The 22473-nt window shown below is 35.1% G+C and overlaps 1 long non-coding RNA gene and 1 pseudogene across 1 annotated transcript; one reads left to right on the forward strand and one right to left on the reverse strand.

Annotated features, from left to right (window-relative positions):
• Positions 1 to 8673: 8673 nt before the first annotated feature.
• LOC137252744 (RNA-binding protein Ro60-like) lies at positions 8674 to 10199 on the forward strand (annotated as a pseudogene).
• An 8963-nt stretch (positions 10200 to 19162) lies between these two features.
• On the reverse strand, positions 19163 to 20401 carry LOC137253729 (uncharacterized). Its single transcript, XR_010953872.1, has 3 exons — positions 20280 to 20401; positions 19849 to 20195; positions 19163 to 19783 (listed from the first exon to the last, which is right to left on the reverse strand). It is a non-coding gene; the product is annotated as an uncharacterized lncRNA (long non-coding RNA).
• Positions 20402 to 22473: the final 2072 nt, after the last annotated feature.

Genomic DNA, 22473 nt, shown 5'->3' on the forward strand with positions numbered 1-22473 from the left:
CCATACTTTCATTGACTACGTAGCCATTAACAACCTTCTCCAATTTCATAAGTTCATCTTCTTCGTTTACCTGTGCGAAAAGTGTATGATAACACGCAGAACTAGTTTGCTGCTTTCCTGATCCGTAAATGACCCATCCGAGCTTCGTTAGAACCACCGCATATCCTTTTCTAACATCATAGGCTGTTCGCCGCGGGATACCAAGAGGTGCATTATCCAAGCCTATCAAGAGTTCTGGTACGGCGTCTGAATACTCATGTATCGGCTAGTGCTGATCCTTGTAAATAAGGCTGCATACACTAATCGACTGCATCAGCATTTGCAGGTTTGATACCGTTCTAACGCCACGCATGTTAAACCTTTTACTGTTACGCTCAATACCTGAAATTCGAACATCTACTTTACTTGAAGGCTCAGTGACAGTGGTGCTGCCAAACCATTGCAATGGCAGACTATCTTTTCCCCTTTTAAGTCCCAGCTGGTTTTCTAAGTTGCAGTTAATAAGTGATATAGCAGACCCTTCATCAAAAAATGCGTACGTCTTAACCTCTTTTCCATTAGCATACAACAATACTGGCACGATTTTGAATAACAACTTTGATTCCTCCCTACAATCTACGGTATTTGTAAAAACTGGCTGTATTGATTCCTGCGAAACCTGTTGCTGAACGGCTTGCTGCGATGCTCCGGTTGTTGTGCCTGCCTGCTGCATTCCATCCCTCGATGCTACTTGTGACCCTTGCTGTCTATACGTTCCCGCACGAGCTCGTCCAGCTCCATTGTAATCGTGTAGAAGTATATGCAACGTTGTTCTCCGCAATCGTGTTGGTCACGACAGACATCACTGCGATGATTACTCTTTAAGCAGTTGAAACAGAGTCGCTTTCGACGAACCAAACGCCATCTCTCACCGTAGTCCATCTCCGCAAACCGTTTGCATTTACTGAGCGTGTGCCACTCTGAACACACTTCACATTTCGTTGACCGCGAATCTGTACTCTTACTTTCATTCGCATGGAAAAATCTGGGACGACTTTCATTTCTATTTGGTCGCTGTTGTACGTTCGCATACACACAAGCTGAATTCACTATTTTTGACAATTCTTATAGCGAGTCGCTAAAGTGACAAATCGTTGGTCGTGGTACAATTTGTGAAGCGTGCCGTGCCCACTCAATACGCCTTTGCATGGCAAATTCATCAGGAGCTCCTCCATCAACGTTGGGTTCGACAAGTGATACTCGCAATCAGCTGCTTGGAGAAACGCGGATAGGTTTTGCACCTTCGTCGCAAACGTCACTAGCTGTTCCATATGGTTCTCGTTAATTGGTGCTACACTTCTAATTTTATTTATCTGACTCTTTACTAACAATCCCGGCTTGCCAAAGCGCTCTTCTAGAGTCAATCATAATTTGCCTAACGTTCCTGCTATGTATCAACAAACACTCAATAGTTTCTCTTGTCCTACCTTTACCCGCCTTCTGCAAACGCATCATATTCTGTGTATCACTGTATTAGTATTCTGCAGTTGTTGCTGCGAATGTTTCTTTAGACATTGGCCAGTCTTCTGGACGACCGTCGAATTCTGGTAAATCATAGAGCTTACGTATTGCACCCGTTTGAGAAGTTGTTTGGGAGCGACCTACTACGCTGGATGCAGCTGTAATTATTCCATCACTGAGCCCCATGTCGACTGCACCTGTTTGCATCTGCCTGGTTTGCCTCGGTTCTTCTTGTAAAGCTTGTACTTGCTGCAAATTTCTACTAATCGCATTTCCACTGATGGCTGCGCGTTTCTATTTTCTAAGGGTTGCTCGACTACCGTTTCATTATAATCATTGCCGTTATCGCTATCTCCCTCCCTCTCATTCGGGTCTCCACTCGCCATAGAACGTTTTAATGGCATGTTTAAAAACTGTATTTTCCCTGCACAAAATGGCGCTACGTTATTTTCACCGCCTTATTTCTAGTTTTAAGGTTATGTTTTCTTGGTACCACTGAACCTAACCAACCAACAAACAACCTAACCAAATCAATCCAAAAAGGCACTTACCAATTCTCTGCAATTTATTTGCTACCACCAACACTGCCTCTGGTTCCCACGCCAAAACGATATACATTCACGTTACAATTTTTAACACGAACACTGCATTGGATTTCCAATCCACATTACGAACAACATTTGCGTCGTATGTATCTTAAATATCCATCCAGCGCTTTTTCTTTCACGAGGAAATTTGGAATAATGTTTCCCAGAAAAAGCGAAATAAAGAATTTTGTAAGTTAATCGCACGTGGCGGCGGTTGCCTTCAAATAAAAGCGCCACTTGGTTGTATAAGTATCCTTAACACTTTGTTGTATAAGTATCCTTCCGTGACTGTATCACTTTGCCTCTTCCCCATCCCTCTTTAGCTATGTTTACTAAAGTACTCCTGGCTGCCTGCTCAATTATTATGTGTAGAGTCGTTAACATAAGCAGCACATCTATTGCCGCCGTCGGGCATGTTCGCAATGTCCTTTGCATTATGTCGCAAGGGGTGCTCTAAAATCTGCCTCTTACAATTATAACAATATCATCCGCGTACCCTTAAAATCGGATTCCGTTTTCTGAGAGCCTCTGTAGAAGTCCATCTACTACCAGGCTCCATAGCAGGGATGACAGGATGCCCCTTGGGGACATCCATCTTTCTTGAATGCGCAAATATAATTGTTGTAAAGTTTTATTTGGTTTTTTTTTATTATTTTTTTTTAAATACTGCATATAATTTTCGAATTTATAAGCAGAAAAGTTATCTAATGGACCCAAACGCCGTGAAATACTAGGCAAATGAAGCAGCCCATGTATATTAAAGCTAACTTTATGATCCCCGTAAATATCTGCAAAAAAAATTTACAAATTCTTCTAAAAGTGCTTGAGCAGTATTTGTTTCAGAAAACACAGTTCCTTCACACGAAAGTATTCTTATGCCGCAGTGTAATAAAAGGAAAAGATAATATAAATTATCATCGATACAATCTTTTAACACAAATATACCAGAGTATAACAAAAATTGTCTAAATTCTGTCGACTTCCAAGTTTTAAATGAATTAAAATTTCGACAGACGCGACCAAATTCTGATGGAACTAAGCTTGACAGATAATCTAGTTTTTTATTTATTTCAATTAAGTTAGTGTTTCTGTATGAGTGTTGAATATGTATTTTCGTTATTTCTTGCGATATTCATATCACTAGCTCCGAAGGTGTAGCATACATTTTCTGTAATTTGAATTTCACTACAATTTGTGTGCTACGCAGCTTTTCATTTTTTCATTTTTAAGTTTGTCAATTTTAGCATTTAACAAGCAAGAACGGGACTGTCTTCGGCTGTGCCGAAGACTTCATACCTTTCATGAATGGGGCTGAACAATAATCTTATCCCGTTCGTAATCTCCGAATAATCGGATGTATAAGATAAGAAATATATAGTGAACAGATCTACATACCTTAACGATTTTTAAGATAAATATAAAATAAAAAACAGGTAGGTACTTTGTGTGAGGATGCAAAGTTTAAGGTTTTTTGTGGTCTGCGTGTAAAAACTATGACTACGAATCACGTATTTCAAAAATATATGACGAAAACGTAACTATTTGATGAAATTTGATGAATTTTGAAGATTCTAGCCGTAAAAAAGGGGTCAAAATGACAGTTTATATGAAGTATATAATATATATACGACCGATCTCTATGATTTTTTCAGACAACAATATATGCTATATACGTAAGCATTTTGTGAAATTTGAAGCTTCTAACTGTTAAAACGGGGCAGAAATTGCGCAAGGTTTCTTATCTGAACAATCGGTTGTATGAGATATATACTATGTGTACCACCGATCTCAATGATTTTTTCAAACATCAATATATGCTATACACGTAAGCAGTTGGTGAAATTTGAAGCTTCTAGCTGTTAAAATGGGGCCGAAATCGTAAAAAAAATATATATATACTATATATATATACTATATATACCATCATATATATATTATATATATCACCGATCTCTATGATTTTTTGACACAACAATACATACTATATACGTAACCAATCGGTGAAATTTGAAGCTTATAACTGTTAAAATGGGGAAGAAATTGCGCAAAGTTTCTTATCTGAACAATCGGTTGTATGGGATATATACTATATATACCACCGGTATCTATGATTTTCTCAGACAACAATATATGCTATACACGTAAGCATTTGGTGAAATTTGAACATATCTAAACGATTTTTAAGATAAATATAAAATAAAAAATAGGTAGGTAATCTGTGTGAGGATGCAAAGCTTCACTTTTTTTGTGGTCTGCATGTAAAAACTAAGGCTACGAATCACGAATTTCAAAAATATATGACGTAAACGTAACTATTTGATGAAATTTGATGAATCTTGAAGATTCTAGCCGTAAAAAAGGGGTCAAAATGACAGTTTATATGAAGTATATAATATATATACCACCGATCTCTATGATTTTTTCAGACAACAATATATGTTATATACGTAAGCAATCAGTGAAATTTGAAGCTTATAGCTGTTAAAATGGGGTAGAAATTGCGAAAAGTTTCTTATCTGAACAATCGGTTGTATGAGATATATACTATATATACAACCGATCTCTATGATTTTTTCAGACATCAATATATGCTATATAAGTAAATATTCGGTGAAATTTGAAGCTTCTAGCTGTTAAAATGGGGCTAAAATTTGCGAAAATATGTAAATATATACTATATATATATACTATATATACCACCATATATATACTATATATACCACCGATCTTTATGATTATTTCAGACAACAATATATGCTATATACGTAAGCATTCGCTGAAATTTGAAGCCTCTAGCTCTTAAAATAGGGCAGTAATTACGAAAAGTTCCTTATCTGAACAATCGGTTGTGGGGGATATATACTATATATACGACCGATCTCATAAATTTTTTCAGGCAACAATATGTTCAATATACGAAAGTATATGGTGAAGTTTGAAGCTTCAATCTGTTAAATTGGGTAAGATATTACAAAAATCCTCTTTTACTGAAAAATCGGTTGTATGGAGGATATATGCTATAGTGGTCCGATCCGGTCGGTTCCGACAAATGTCTAATCGGACACCCAAATACACCTGGTCACCAAATTTTATCAAGATATCTCAAAAATTGAGGGACTAGTTTGCATACAAACAGACAGACGGACAGACGGACATGGATAAAACAACTCAGCTCTTCAACCTGATTATTTCGGTATACTTAATGGTGGGTCTATCTATTTTCCTTTAAGGACTTACAATTTTCGGTTTCGTGACGAAATTAATATACCATTTCATTTTCATGAAAGGTATAAAAACAGGTAGGTACTTTGTGTGAGGATGCAAAGTTTCAGGTTTTTTGTGGTCTGCGTGTAAAAACTATGACTACGAATCACGTATTTCAAAAATATATGACGAAAACGTAACTATTTGATGAAATTTGATGAATTTTGAAGACTCTAGCCGTAAAAAAGGGGTCAAAATGACAGTTTATATGAAGTATATAATATATATACCACCGATCTCTATGATTTTTTCAGACAACAATATATGCTATATACGAAAGCATTTTGTGAAATTTGAAGCTTCTAACTGTTAAAACGGGGCAGAAATTGCGCAAAGTTTCTTATCTGAACAATCGGTTGTATGAGATATATACTATGTGTACCACCGATCTCAATGATTTTTTCAGACATCAATATATGCTATACACATAAGCAGTTGGTGAAATTTGAAGCTTCTAGCTGTTAAAATGGGGTAGAAATTGCGAAAAGTTTCTTATCTGAACAATCGGTTGTATGAGATATATACTATATATAGAACCGATCTCTATGATTTTTTCAGACAACAATATATGCTATATACGTAAGCAATCAGTGAAATTTGAAGCTTATAGCTGTTAAAATGGAGTAGAAATTGCGAAAAGTTTCTTATCTGAACAATCGGTTGTATGAGATATATACTATATATACAACCGATCTCTATGATTTTTTCAGACAACAATATATGCTATATAGGTAAGCAATCGGTGAAATTTGAAGCTTATAGCTGTTAAAATGGGGTAGAAATTGCGAAAAGTTTCTTATCTGAACAATCTGTTGTATGAGATATATACTATATATACAACCGATCTCTATAATTTTTTCAGACAACAATATATGCTATATAAGTAAATAGTCGGTGAAATTTGAAGCTTCTAGCTGTTAAAATGGGGCTAAAATTTGCGAAAATATATATATATATACTATATATATATACTATATACCACCATATATATACTATATATACCACCGATCTTTATGATTTTTTCAGACAACAATATATGCTATATACGTAAGCATTCGCTGAAATTTTAAGCCTCTAGCTCTTAAAATAGGGCAGTAATTACGAAAAGTTCCTTATCTGAACAATCGGTGGTGGGGGATATATACTATATATACGACCGATCTCATAAATTTTTTCAGGCAACAATATGTTCAATATACGAAAGTATATGGTGAAGTTTGAAGCTTCAATCTGTTAAATTGGGTAAGATATTACAAAAATCCTCTTTTTCTGAAAAATCGGTTGTATGGAGGATATATGCTATAGTGGTCCGATCCGGTCGGTTCCGACAAATGTCTAATCGGACACCCAAATACACCTGCTCACCAAATTTTATCAAGATATCTCAAAAATTGAGGGACTAGTTTGCATACAAACAGACAGACGGACAGACGGACAGACGGACATACGGACATGGCTAAAACAACTCAGCTCTTCAACCTGATTATTTCGGTATACTTAATGGTGGGTCTATCTATTTTCCTTTAAGGACTTACAATTTTCGGTTTCGTGACGAAATTAATATACCGTTTCATTTTCATGAAAGGTATAAAAATAGGTAGGTAATCTGTGTGAGGATGCAAAGCTTCACGTTTTTTGTGGTCTGCATGTAAAAACTATGGCTACGAATCACGTATTTCAAAAATATATGACGTAAACGTAACTATTTGATGAAATTTGATGAATCTTGAAGCTTCTAGCCGTAAAAAAGGGGTCAATATGACAGTTTATATGAAGTATATAATATATATACCACCGATCTCTATGATTTTTTCAGACAACAATATATGCTATATACGAAAGCATTTTGTGAAATTTGAAGCTTCTAACTGTTAAAACGGGGCAGAAATTGCGCAAAGTTTCTTATCTGAACAATCGGTTGTATGAGATATATACTATGTATATCACCGATCTCAATGATTTTTTCAGACATCAATATATGCTATACACGTAAGCAGTTGGTGAAATTTGAAGCTTCTAGCTGTTAAAATGGGGTAGAAATTGCGAAAAGTTTCTTATCTGAACAATCGGTTGTATGAGATATATACTATATATAGAACCGATCTCTATGATTTTTTCAGACAACAATATATGCTATATACGTAAGCAATCAGTGAAATTTGAAGCTTATAGCTGTTAAAATGGAGTAGAAATTGCGAAAAGTTTCTTATCTGAACAATCGGTTGTATGAGATATATACTATATATACAACCGATCTCTATGATTTTTTCAGACAACAATATATGCTATATAGGTAAGCAATCGGTGAAATTTGAAGCTTATAGCTGTTAAAATGGGGTAGAAATTGCGAAAAGTTTCTTATCTGAACAATCGGTTGTATGAGATATATACTATATATACAACCAATCTCTATGATTTTTTCAGACAACAATATATGCTATATAAGTAAATAGTCGGTGAAATTTGAAGCTTCTAGCTGTTAAAATGGGGCTAAAATTTGCGAAAATATATATATATATACTATATATATATACTATATATACCACCATATATATACTATATATACCACCGATCTTTATGATTTTTTCAGACAACAATAAATGCTATATACGTAAGCATTCGCTGAAATTTGAAGCCTCTAGCTCTTAAAATAGGGCAGTAATTACGAAAAGTTCCTTATCTGAACAATCGGTGGTGGGGGATATATACTATATATACGACCGATCTCATAAATTTTTTCAGGCAACAATATGTTCAATATACGAAAGTATATGGTGAAGTTTGAAGCTTCAATCTGTTAAATTGGGTAAGATATTACAAAAATCCTCTTTTCTGAAAAATCGGTTGTATGGAGGATATATGCTATAGTGGTCCGATCCGGTCGGTTCCGACAAATGTCTAATCGGACACCCAAATACACCTGCTCACCAAATTTTATCAAGATATCTCAAAAATTGAGGGACTAGTTTGCATACAAACAGACAGACGGACAGACGGACATGGCTAAAACAACTCAGCTCTTCAACCTGATTATTTCGGTATACTTAATGGTCGGTCTATCTATTTTCCTTTAAGGACTTACAATTTTCGGTTTCGTGACGAAATTAATATACCATTTCATTTTCATGAAAGGTATAAAAAAGCTGAAACAGCAAAACTAGTTCACGGTGAACGTGTGAATACTTAATAGAGAGCAGACATTTGTTTTTTGGGTGTGACTGAGCAGAAAAGCGAGGAATTGTCTCTGAAGAAGTGTGAATTTGGAGGAAGAAATATTGATCAATTTATTATATACAAAGAACTGCCCATACATATATCAGCAATGAAGTTGGATGCCAAGCTTTTAGTTTTAAAGAAAGTATTGCATGAAACTACGCTCATACGACGTGATGAACCAATTTTCGTATACGCCGTTTATTTGGACAGCGAAGTCGATATTAAATGGAAGATTTCACTGAGAAAAGATTTTCCGGCACTTATACGAAATGATGAAGACCTTTTCTTGTTCTGTAAATATGCTGCACTTATACAGCGTGAACAAAAACGTAAAGGATTTTCTAAAACAACCAAAAAGTTATTACATCCTGGTATGAAGATCAATCACCAGAGAGAATACGCGAAATGTGGCTAGCACATCGTGGTGGATATGGTTATACGCATAAATCATTGCTTAAGCTTTGTCATATTAGTGATGAAACATATTGTTACGCCCTTCTTTAAAACTTGTACTGAATTACTCAAAGCAGCTGAAACAAGTGGAGATGCAGGAGAGCATGTGGAAAATCATATAGACGCCGATGCTGTATCTAACGATAGCAAGACAGAAAATGATGCTAAATCAGATGGCGGCGATGTCGAAAATACTAAAAGTAATACAGAAATGTCGCCATCAGTTATATTGTTTGTGTGCAAATTGCGCACAACTAAAAATAAATTCGAAGCATTTAAAATTATACGTAAATTCAAGCTACGTTTTAATCAAGTGCCAGTACATTTGTACCGTTGTCCACAAGTTATGGAGGTTTTGATACCAACAATGTCATACATTCAAGTAATAATTAATTGGCGCAAATTGCCACGCCACAATCACTTTGAAAATCCAAAATTAATGAAACTGTGTCAAAGTTTGCTCGAAAATAAGAAATTGTTACGTAAAGATAACATACATCAATAGTGTTCCTAATGCAAATGCGTTATTTGGTATTGCGCGATGATATAGCAAATTTGACACCGAAGCGAGTTGAAGCTTTGAAGATGCCACTATTGAAGCAACTATACGTGGAATCTTTTGGTAGCAATGGAGCCACTGGTTTGCGTATGCACATCACAATAAATATACAAAAGAACTATAGGAGAGGGGGACTTTCTGAGGTAAATGTACATAAATATTATCGGTAAAAACGTAGCAACCCAAAGGTTCAAAATAACTTCGGCAAGGCGAATGTTTTTTTGGATTGTGTCGTGAATCCAAATGTTTATTGCTCTTTGTTTATATATACTAATATTTTATGTTTTTATTTGAAGACAAATGAAATAAAAGATGGCCTAGAATTTTTGAATCTTACTAACCAAACTCCAAAAGTGATTTCAAGGGCGACTCCAAAACCAAAGACGAACTCTACCGTACTCGACCCAGCTACATCTCAATCGACCCCACGTGGTTATAATACTTTCGGCGGTGCTTACGCTGAAAAAAAAAAACATATGGAAGACCAAGACGAAAGACAAAGCGAATTTAATAATGGGCAACAAAAATTAACTTGCGAAATTTTTAATACGCTGAAAGCCATGCACGAAACACTCAAGTCAATAGAAATATCGTTAAAACCACAGTCTATTAATGATTAAATTACCATTATACACATTCTCAAAAGCCATTACAACTTACAAATTCCTAGCATCAGCGTTTTTCTATAAACTGGTTGAAAGAACATATCTCTAGCGACCGACAAAAAAACCGTGGCCGTAGTCAAAAATATAGGAGCAAAATTTAAACACAAATATATGTACATTCTATCTATTTTACGTTGTTTGGTCAATTTCTAAATTTTGTTTCATAATTTTATGTCAACAAGCATATTAATTAGTTTGGAACACTCAAAACTCGAGAAACTTTTTAATTCACCCCAAGCTTTAAAATTGTTTTCCTAGAAATCTTAAAAACTTTCTGAATATGCATTTTTTTAGCCCCATTCCTCTATATAAACTTATTTCTTTTGTTTGGGAGAATATGCTAAACACCCTTCAGAAAAAAATTATCAAAAATAAGCAGACATTTTAGGAGGATTAAAGTTGAATTTTGTTTAGCTAGTAATTATTGATGGAATTCTGGTTTTCTCAAATTTTCTTGAATTTTGAATAAAGTGTTTCAAATTAATTACTATGCTTTGTACATACATACAAAGTATCTATTTCATACAAAACTACTTATGAAATGAATTTAATGAAGAAATATTGAATATTAAAACAATAGTTGCAAAGAAGTTTATATAGTAGTGCACACATATTAATTATAATTAAATAAATCAGCATTCAAATAGATAACGTTTTATTTTTTCATATGTATTTAATTAGCGAGCTTTGCTCATATTGCTTTATACAATGGTTTTTGTAATTGATATTAGAGAAAAATTGTAAGTTTACAAACGGCGATGGTTGCTAGGACATGTTTCTGAATTTCACTTCTTCATCAGCTAGCTTTTCGGGAGCTGAGCGTTGAACTCGAGTCTCCAACATTCATATCAGTGCAAGTCTTTTTAACTGCTACGCCATATGAATGTTCCGTTGTTCGCTGTACAATTGGTCTCTAAGAGTTGCCTTTTTTGTTTATATTCCTTTTGATCACCATGTAGGCACATTCAGTCTGTATGTAGTTTATTCCTAATGGTGTGGATATGATTTTTAGGCGTGCTTTTTGAAAGCTTAGTAACATTTGTTCGGATTTTTACAGTATTTGTTTTTAATACTTCCGCTGTTACTATTATATCAATATGATCATATGTATTTAATTAGCGAGCTTTGCTCATATTGCTTTATGCAATGGTTTTTGTAATTGATATTAGAGAAAAATTGTAAGTTTACAAACGGCGATGGTTACTAGGACATGTTTCTGAATTTCACTTCTTCATCAGCTAGCTTTTCGGGAGCTGAGCGTTGAACTCGAATCTCCAACATTCATTTCAGTGCAAGCCTTTTTAGCTGCTACGCCATATGAATGTTCCGTTGTTCGCTGTACAATTTGTCTCTAAGAGTTGCCTTTTTTGTTTATATTCCTTTTGATCACCATGTAGGCACATACAGTCTGTATGTAGTTTATTCCTAATGGTGTGGATATGATTTTTAGGCGTGCTTTTTGAAAGCTTAGTAACATTTGTTCGGATTTTTACAGTATTTGTTTTTAATACTTCCGCTGTTACTATTATATCAATATGATCATATGTATTTAATTAGCGAGCTTTGCTCATATTGCTTTATACAATGGTTTTTGTAATTGATATTAGAGAAAAATTGTAAGTTTACAAACGGCGATGGTTACTAGGACATGTTTCTGAATTTCACTTCTTCATCAGCTAGCTTTTCGGGAGCTGAGCGTTGAACTCGAGTCTCCAACATTCATATCAGTGCAAGCCTTTTTAGCTGCTATGCCATATGATTGTTCCGTTGTTCGCTGTACAATTGGTCTCTAAGAGTTGCCTTTTTTGTTTATATTCCTTTTGATCACCATGTAGGCACATACAGTCTGTATGTAGTTTATTCCTAATGGTGTGGATATGATATTTAGGCGTGCTTTTTGAAAGCTTAGTAACATTTGTTCGGATTTTTAAAGTATTTGTTTTTAATACTTCCGCTGTTACTATTATATCAATATGATCATATGTATTTAATTAGCGAGCTTTGCTCATATTGCTTTATACAATGGTTTTTGTAATTGATATTAGAGAAAAATTGTAAGTTTACAAACGGCGATGGTTACTAGGACATGTTTCTGAATTTCACTTCTTCATCAGCTAGCTTTTCGGGAGCTGAGCGTTGAACTCGAGTCTCCAACATTCATATCAGTGCAAGCCTTTTTAGCTGCTACGCCATATGAATGTTCCGTTGTTCGCTGTACAATTGGTCTCTAAGAGTTGCCTTTTTTGTTTATATTCCTTTTGATCACCATGTAGGCACATACAGTCTGTATGTAGTTTATTCCTAATGGTGTGGATATGATTTTTAGGCGTGCTTTTTGAAAGCTTAGTAACATTTGTTCGGATTTTTACAGTATTTGTTTTTAATACTTCCGCTGTTACTATTATATCAATATGATCATATGTATTTAATTAGCGAGCTTTGCTCATATTGTTTTATACAATGGTTTTTGTAATTGATATTAGAGAAAAATTGTAAGTTTACAAACGGCGATGGTTACTAGGACATGTTTCTGAATTTCACTTCTTCATCAGCTAGCTTTTCGGGAGCTGAGCGTTGAACTCGAGTCTCCAACATTCATATCAGTGCAAGACTTTTTAGCTGCTACGCCATATGAATGTTCCGTTGTTCGCTGTACAATTGGTCTCTAAGAGTTGCCTTTTTTGTTTATATTCCTTTTGATCACCATGTAGGCACATACAGTCTGTATGTAGTTTATTCCTAATGGTGTGGATATGATTTTTAGGCGTGCTTTTTGAAAGCTTAGTAACATTTGTTCGGATTTTTACAGTATTTGTTTTTAATACTTCCGCTGTTACTATTATATCAATATGATCATATGTATTTAATTAGCGAGCTTTGCTCATATTGCTTTATACAATGGTTTTTGTAATTGATATTAGAGAAAAATTGTAAGTTTACAAACGGCGATGGTTACTAGGACATGTGTCTGAATTTCACTTCTTCATCAGCTAGCTTTTCGGGAGCTGAGCGTTGAACTCGAGTCTCCAACATTCATATCAGTGCAAGCCTTTTTAGCTGCTACGCCATATGAATGTTCCGTTGTTCGCTGTACAATTGGTCTCTAAGAGTTGCCTTTTTTGTTTATATTCCTTTTGATCACCATGTAGGCACATACAGTCTGTATGTAGTTTATTCCTAATGGTGTGGATATGATTTTTAGGCGTGCTTTTTGAAAGCTTAGTAACATTTGTTCGGATTTGTACAGTATTTGTTTTTAATACTTCCGCTGTTACTATTATATCAATATGATCATATGTATTTAATTAGCGAGCTTTGCTCATATTGCTTTATACAATGGTTTTTGTAATTGATATTAGAGAAAAATTGTAAGTTTACAAACGGCGATGGTTACTAGGACATGTTTCTGAATTTCACTTCTTCATCAGCTAGCTTTTCGGGAGCTGAGCGTTGAACTCGAGTCTCCAACATTCATATCAGTGCAAGCCTTTTTAGCTGCTACGCCATATGAATGTTCCGTTGTTCGCTGTACAATTGGTCTCTAAGAGTTGCCTTTTTTGTTTATATTCCTTTTGATCACCATGTAGGCACATACAGTCTGTATGTAGTTTATTCCTAATGGTGTGGATATGATTTTTAGGCGTGCTTTTTGAAAGCTTAGTAACATTTGTTCGGATTTTTACAGTATTTGTTTTTAATACTTCCGCTGTTACTATTATATCAATATGATCATATGTATTTAATTAGCGAGCTTTGCTCATATTGCTTTATACAATGGTTTTTGTAATTGATATTAGAGAAAAATTGTAAGTTTACAAACGGCGATGGTTACTGGGACATGTTTCTGAATTTCACTTCTTCATCAGCTAGCTTTTCGGGAGCTGAGCGTTGAACTCGAGTCTCCAACATTCATTTCAGTGCAAGCCTTTTTAGCTGCTACGCCATATGAATGTTCCGTTGTTCGCTGTACAATTGTTCTCTAAGAGTTGCCTTTTTTGTTTATATTCCTTTTGATCACCATGTAGGCACATACAGTCTGTATGTAGTTTATTCCTAATGGTGTGGATATGATTTTTAGGCGTGCTTTTTGAAAGCTTAGTAACATTTGTTCGGATTTTTACAGTATTTGTTTTTAATACTTCCGCTGTTACTATTATATCAATATGATCATATGTATTTAATTAGCGAGCTTTGCTCATATTGCTTTATACAATGGTTTTTGTAATTGATATTAGAGAAAAATTGTAAGTTTACAAACGGCGATGGTTACTAGGACATGTTTCTGAATTTCACTTCTTCATCAGCTAGCTTTTCGGGAGCTGAGCGTTGAACTCGAGTCTCCAACATTCATATCAGTGCAAGCCTTTTTAGCTGCTACGCCATATGAATGTTCCGTTGTTCGCTGTACAATTACTCTCTAAGAGTTGCCTTTTCTACATGGTGATCAAAAGGAATATAAACAAAAAGGCAACTCTTAGAGACCAATTGTACAGCGAACAACGGAACATTCATATGGCGTAGCAGCTAAAAAGGCTTGCACTGATATGAATGTTGGAGACTCGAGTTCAACGCTCAGCTCCCGAAAAGCTAGCTGATGAAGAAGTGAAATTCAGAAACATGTCCTAGTAACCATCGCCGTTTGTAAACTTACAATTTTTCTCTAATATCAATTACAAAAACCATTGTATAAAGCAATATGAGCAAAGCTCGCTAAATAAATACATATGATCATATTGATATAATAGTAACAGCGGAAGTATTAAAAACAAATACTGTAAAAATCCGAACAAATGTTACTAAGCTTTCAAAAAGCACGCCTAAAAATCATATCCACACCATTAGGAATAAACTACATACAGACTGTATGTGCCTACATGGTGATCAAAAGGAATATAAACAAAAAAGGCAACTCTTAGAGACCAATTGTACAGCGAACAACGGAACATTCATATGGCGTAGCAGCTAAAAAGGCTTGCACTGATATGAATGTTGGAGACTCGAGTTCAGCGCTCAGCTCCCGAAAAGCTAGCTGATGAAGAAGTGAAATTCAGAAACATGTCCTAGTAACCATCGCCGTTTGTAAACTTACAATTTTTCTCTAATATCAATTACAAAAACCATTGTATAAAGCAATATGAGCAAAGCTCGCTAATTAAATACATATGATCATATTGATATAATAGTAACAGCAGAAGTATTAAAAACAAATACTGTAAAAATCCGAACAAATGTTACTAAGCTTTCAAAAAGCACGCCTAAAAATCATATCCACACCATTAGGAATAAACTACATACAGATTGTATGTGCCTACATGGTGATCAAAAGGAATATAAACAAAAAAGGCAACTCTTAGAGACCAATTGTACAGCGAACAACGGAACATTCATATGGCGTAGCAGCTAAAAAGGCTTGCACTGATATGAATGTTGGAGACTCGAGTTCAGCGCTCAGCTCCCGAAAAGCTAGCTGATGAAGAAGTGAAATTCAGAAACATGTCCTAGTAACCATCGCCGTTTGTAAACTTACAATTTTTCTCTAATATCAATTACAAAAACCATTGTATAAAGCAATATGAGCAAAGCTCGCTAATTAAATATATATGATCATATTGATATAATAGTAACAGCGGAAGTATTAAAAACAAATACTGTAAAAATCCGAACAAATGTTACTAAGCTTTCAAAAAGCACGCCTAAAAATCATATCCACACCATTAGGAATAAACTACATACAGACTGTATGTGCCTACATGGTGATCAAAAGGAATATAAACAAAAAAGGCAACTCTTAGAGACCAATTGTACAGCGAACAACGGAACATTCATATGGCGTAGCAGCTAAAAAGGCTTGCACTGATATGAATGTTGGAGACTCGAGTTCAACGCTCAGCTCCCGAAAAGCTAGCTGATGAAGAAGTGAAATTCAGACACATGTCCTAGTAACCATCGCCGTTTGTAAACTTACAATTTTTCTCTAATATCAATTACAAAAACCATTGTATAAAGCAATATGAGCAAAGCTCGCTAATTAAATACATATGATCATATTGATATAATAGTAACAGCGGAAGTATTAAAAACAAATACTGTAAAAATCCGAACAAATGTTTCTAAGCTTTCAAAAAGCACGCCTAAAAATCATATCCACACCATTAGGAATAAACTACATACAGACTGTATGTGCCTACATGGTGATCAAAAGGAATATAAACAAAAAAGGCAACTCTTAGAGACCAATTGTACAGCGAACAACGGAACATTCATATGGCGTAACAGCTAAAAAGGCTTGCACTGATATGAATGTTGGAGACTCGAGTTCAACGCTCAGCTCCCGAAAAGCTAGCTGATGAAGAAATGAAATTCAGAAACATGTCCTAGTAACCATCGCCGTTTGTAAACTTACAATTTTTCTCTAATATCAATTACAAAAACCATTGTATAAAGCAATATGAGCAAAGCTCGCTAATTAAATACATATGATCATATTGATATAATAGTAACAGCGGAAGTATTAAAAACAAATACTGTAAAAATCCGAACAAATGTTACTAAGCTTTCAAAAAGCACGCCTAAAAATCATATCCACACCATTAGGAATAAACTACATACAGACTGTATGTGCCTACATGGTGATCAAAAGGAATATAAACAAAAAAGGCAACTCTTAGAGACCAATTGTACAGCGAACAACGGAACATTCATATGGCGTAGCAGCTAAAAAGGCTTGCACTGATATGAATGTTGGAGACTCGAGTTCAACGCTCAGCTCCCGAAAAGCTAGCTGATGAAGAAGTGAAATTCAGAAACATGTCCTAGTAACCATCGCCGTTTGTAAACTTACAATTTTTCTCTAATATCAATTACAAAAACCATTGTATAAAGCAATATGAGCAAAGCTCGCTAATTAAATACATATGATCATATTGATATAATAGTAACAGCGGAAGTATTAAAAACAAATACTGTAAAAATCCGAACAAATGTTACTAAGCTTTCAAAAAGCACGCCTAAAAATCATATCCACACCATTAGGAATAAACTACATACAGACTGTATGTGCCTACATGGTGATCAAAAGGAATATAAACAAAAAAGGCAACTCTTAGAGACCAATTGTACAGCGAACAACGGAACATTCATATGGCGTAGCAGCTAAAAAGGCTTGCACTGATGTGAATGTTGGAGACTCGAGTTCAACGCTCAGCTCCCGAAAAGCTAGCTGATGAAGAAGTGAAATTCAGAAACATGTCCTAGTAACCATCGCCGTTTGTAAACTTACAATTTTTCTCTAATATCAATTACAAAAACCATTGTATAAAGCAATATGAGCAAAGCTCGCTAATTAAATACATATGATCATATTGATATAATAGTAACAGCGGAAGTATTAAAAACAAATACTGTAAAAATCCGAACAAATGTTATTAAGCTTTCAAAAAGCACGCCTAAAAATCATATCCACACCATTAGGAATAAACTACATACAGACTGTATGTGCCTACATGGTGATCAAAAGGAATATAAACAAAAAAGGCAACTCTTAGAGACCAATTGTACAGCGAACAACGGAACATTCATATGGCGTAGCAGCTAAAAAGGCTTGCACTGATATGAATGTTGGAGACTCGAGTTCAACGCTCAGCTCCCGAAAAGCTAGCTGATGAAGAAGTGAAATTCAGAAACATGTCCTAGTAACCATCGCCGTTTGTAAACTTACAGTTTTATTTTTTCTCTAACTCATTACACAATATAAATATAAACGTAATAACGCACCTAAAAACATATTACAACTTCCATTATATTTAATAATTACATTTGCAAAAAAAAATATCATTTATATATACTAATAATTATAGTTAAAAAATTGTTGTTCTTGTTGTTGTAGAGATAAGATTGCTCCCGAAGTCTTTGGGGGTGTTATCGATCTGATGGTCCTTTGCCGGATACAGATCCGGTACGCTCCGGTACCATATCACCATTAAGGCGCTAGCCCGACCATCTCGAGAACGATTTATGTGACCCCATTAAACCTTCAGGCCATTCCCTCCTTCCCCATCCACAAGTTCCATGAGGAGCTTGGGGTCGCCAGAGCCTCGTCTGTTAGTGAAACAGGATTCGCCGCGGATAGGTGAGGTTGACAATTGGGTTTGGAGAAGCTATATATTGCGCTGGCAACCTGAAGGGTTGCGATACACAGCCCCTTGAATCTGGCATTTTAGTCGCCTCTTACGACAGGCATACCTACCGCAGGTATATTCTGATCCCCTAACCCGCTGGGGGTGTTCTGTGCATATATGTAATACTCCTATATTGCTACAAAAGCTAGGTACATTCTCAAATATCAGAGTGCCGATATATTGCTGTTTGAACGTTTTTGTTTTTGTATTCAATAATCGAATGTACCAAAATTTAAAATTTTTCTTGTCACACTTATGCTGCTACAATCACAAAAATTTTATAGGCTGTCTTGTTTTGATTTCGAATTCAAAACACATTGCGAGCATTTTCTATTAGCAATATAGGAGTATTACATATATGGTTATGTGAGAACTTTATTGAATGGTCTCATTCTTTGTCTGCTGTTTATAATTGTATGCAACTTGTTTGCCTTTTTCACCTTGGTCACTTAATTTCGTTCTTGCTAGTCTAAATTGTACAATTATCCGTAGCCAATCAACGACCAGTATCCTCTTTTCTACAATCACAGGGAAACGTATTCGCCGGCCTGCAGCTCAACCAAATCCTTTTTGCGGTCTGGAAGGGAATGAAAGTAAATTAATGTTATTTGGATATTGAGATACAGAGGTAGATGAAATTACAAAAGCCAACGAATCGTATTTATTTCGCAGGCCAGGATAAAGCCACCCAACTTCTTTTCGGAAAGAGGGTAGAAGGGTTAATGTGGTTTCCCGAGATGGTCGTGCAAGTACCTTAATGGTGGTATTTTCCGGAATGTACCGAATCAATATGCTGTCCACATCGGCAACAGCAAAACTCCCGAAAATCTTCAAGGAGTCTCCTTATCGCTAGAGTGAAATTAGATTTCGATCCGTGATCTTGAGCGGGAACCTATTGTTATACTGGTCATTAACACCGACTGTTGATTCTTCCTTAACTTTTTACAAATAATATCATAAACCATTTGTAAAGAGTCATATCCCATAATTATTTACCCATCGTTTAAGAGCCAAAAGGGATTCTTCGTCAGGAATCTGGCCACCACTTTTCTCTGTATACTTCAATGTCAGCTTAGAACGAGCCAAGGGGTAGCTATGCCAAGTTAAAACCTTTAATGCCAAGTTTTCACAACCCGGTAACGGATGAATATTAGCCATAATAAAGTCCATATTACATTGGGTTAACCGCAGACAAGCAATTAATTCTGGCAGATGATGTTTGCGCGCAGAAGCATCATGTTCATGCCAACGTTTTACTGCATTAAAAACACCTTTCTCGCACCGTACATGGAAATTGTCTCTTTCTATGAGAGGTTGCAACTTTTTGGCGTCAAAATCTAAAAATTCACTGCTCTGGGTTACCTGCGAGATAATAAAACAATAAATTTAATGCTCAAATAATCGCACACGTTAATTTACATGCATACAATTTTGTGTTTCGTAAGCCAGAATTTTTTCATTTAGTATCTCAGACTGAGTCTACTTCTCCAGACTATATGCTGGCTGCAATTGAAATCGGTTATATTCTCTATTATAAAATCAGCACAGTTTTCAACAGCGCCTTTCAATTGTAGTATCAAATCCGCTTTTAACATCCGATCCACATTATCAATGGTTATGAGTTTTGCCGGTATAGAAAAAGGTGATTAGGCGCTTGAAGGTGTCGCTGTCGATATTGGTGGTTTCTATAAGTGGACAAATCCCGTCGTCCCTTTTGAACAGTTCACCGAAATAAGGGCTTGCCGCCGATAGAATTAGACGATGAGCCGTAATTCTGTGAATACATATATAACAAGCATAGTTAATGTATGTGACATACAAGTTGTAATAGCGTTAATTCAAATGTAAGTATACTTACAAGGAAGATGGAGTAGTTAATTTGAATGTCACATCAACTAAATTCTGGTCGTCAAAGATTTCATATATTTGAAACAAAAGGTTTTCAATAAAGTACTTGGCTCCATCTGAGAGGCGTTGCCGTGTGATGTTACATGCTGCCAGTGATATTGCGTGAGGAAATATAGTTTTTTTGTAATTTTGAATTTTAGGATGTTAGATTACTTACTTGGATACTCCGTGGTGTATTTAGGGACGTTTTGGAAGTAGTTGCAATATATCCAGGAATTGCCCGATCGAGATAAAAAACTGTATTTTTTTCCGGTTTTGGGAATTGAATATTCCAATTCCAATAGATGGCAAGAGGACGCCTAGATTGCCTCTTAAATCGCAAGGTTAACAAACGTATAAGAGTAATATACTTTCAACGTTCAGACGTGCCTAAGCAGCTAACACGTCGCAAAGTAAATACCTGTAGCACAATATTTTTCTTTTATTATTATAGTCAAGGGATGATTGTAAATCCCTTATAATACCAGTTTAAGCAAAATTTCACAATTTATATAATGAATATTGAACTTCTTCTCTTGTGATGATAAAAAAAAAAAAATAAATGTAAGGCGCGATAACCTCCGAAGAGATCTAAGGCCGAGCTTCTCTCCCAATTTGCGTCGTGCTCCTCTTGATTTTTCCCTACAAATTGGCCGGACGGGACCTACATGTTTTATGCCGACTCCGAACGGCATCTGCAAGGCAGATGAGTTTTCACTGAGAGCTTTTCATGGCAGAAATACAATCGGAGCGCTTGCCAGACACTGCCGAGGGGCGACCCCGCTTAGAAAAATTTTCTTCTAATTGAAACTTCTTATTTCTAAAATTTTGATGTTGCTTTGCCCGGGAGTTGGACCCAGGGCATACGGTGTGATAGGCGGAGCACGCTACCATCACACCACGGTGGCTTATAAAGAATTTGTTTTTTTGGTTTTAGGAATTGAATCTTTCAATTCCAAAATATGGCAAGAGGACCCTTAATTTGCCTCTTAAGTCGCTAGGTTAACAAACGTATAAGGGTAATATACTTGCAACATTTAGACGTGCCTAAGCAACTGCCACATGTCACAAAGTAAAAACCCGTAGCACAAAGATGTTTTCTTGTAAATGTTAAGTTTTAATATATGGCATTATTGCCATGTGCTTTTTCAAGATTTGTAATTCCTCGTGAATTATATTTCTGTGTCAGCATTACTGTGTTTGCTCTGTTCATGAATTTTTATATACATTTATATAGTAGCTTTAAGTTACAGCTTACTATTTTCTCTCCCATCCCCCTACTGCAATATGTAGTGATTTGTTTTTTTTTTGTATATATATAGATTGTAAAGAAAGTATTACAAAGATAAACGTCACTTATGATTTCAACATGTGAATAATCTATGTGTATGTCTCCATGATTTCAATGTGTATAGCATCTCTTACTTGTGATTACTCATGTATCCAAACATTTTGTTGAAATAGATTTAATTTTAGTCAAGTTTTGTAGCTCCTTTGTCATGCCACCATATGTGTTAATTGATCCAATTAGTTCCAAATGTGATAATTTGTTTTATTTATGTAAATTTCGTCACTTATGATTTCACCATGTAAATAATCCATGTGTTTTCAATGTGTATAGCATTTCTTATTTGTTACTCATGTACTCATGTATCCAGAAATTATGTTGAAACCAGGTTAGATAAGGTACTGTAATGCGCTTGTTATAGTTGTTATGTTATGCTTTTTTGCCAATATTAACAAAATCTTCTTATTTTTGTAAATGTATTTTCGTCATATCAGGTGTCATATTTTAATGAATTTATATTCATTCTGGTTATGTGTACATGTCTGTACATTAATATATAATAAGGGTATTTTCAATCCCGTTACTTGTTCTTTTTGTCCTTGGTGGATTTATTTGTATATTATCTCAATTTATATATAAGGTAATCTCTACCCTGTTATATGTTCCGTTTATCATATATGTATGAATTTATGTAAAACGCGAAAGTTTTACTTATATTTTTGCATTTCACATAATTTTTAATTAAAGTTGATAATATTTTTTAATTTATTTGATTTTAATTGTTCCGGATTTTTGTCCGTTTGCAGATTTTAATGCGGATTTTTTCCGAAAGCAATTATATGTATTTTTTGCACAAAATGCGTATTTTTATTTTAAT

Source organism: Eurosta solidaginis, chromosome 5 (genome assembly GCF_040869045.1).
Source record: "Eurosta solidaginis isolate ZX-2024a chromosome 5, ASM4086904v1, whole genome shotgun sequence".
In the NCBI taxonomy this organism is placed as follows: Eukaryota; Metazoa; Arthropoda; class Insecta; order Diptera; family Tephritidae; genus Eurosta; species Eurosta solidaginis.